The sequence below is a fragment of the Petaurus breviceps genome, unplaced genomic scaffold, assembly GCF_028583685.1.
Source record: "Petaurus breviceps papuanus isolate PSGF00001 unplaced genomic scaffold, PetGlider_PUasm1.0 90556, whole genome shotgun sequence".
Lineage (NCBI taxonomy): Eukaryota > Metazoa > Chordata > Mammalia > Diprotodontia > Petauridae > Petaurus > Petaurus breviceps.
The window spans coordinates 4,891,897-4,892,118 of record NW_027187273.1 but is presented as its reverse complement, the minus strand read 5'-3'; positions in this window follow the sequence as shown (position 1 = coordinate 4,892,118).

Here is a 222-nt window from a genome sequence, read left to right as displayed (position 1 = left end):
AGAAACTCTCATGGCCAGGGCTGTTCTCAGCTGTCTTGCCATAGGTAGGGATCTCCATTGCTTGCTATCTCAGCTAGTTCATCTTTGAAGAAGAAGGGGAGGGGATCCAATGTCTGGCCCTGCCAAGGAAGTCTATCCCAGTCAAACTTTCTCATGTCCTTCATTTGCCTTCACAACACACACACACACACACACACACACACACACACACACACACACACA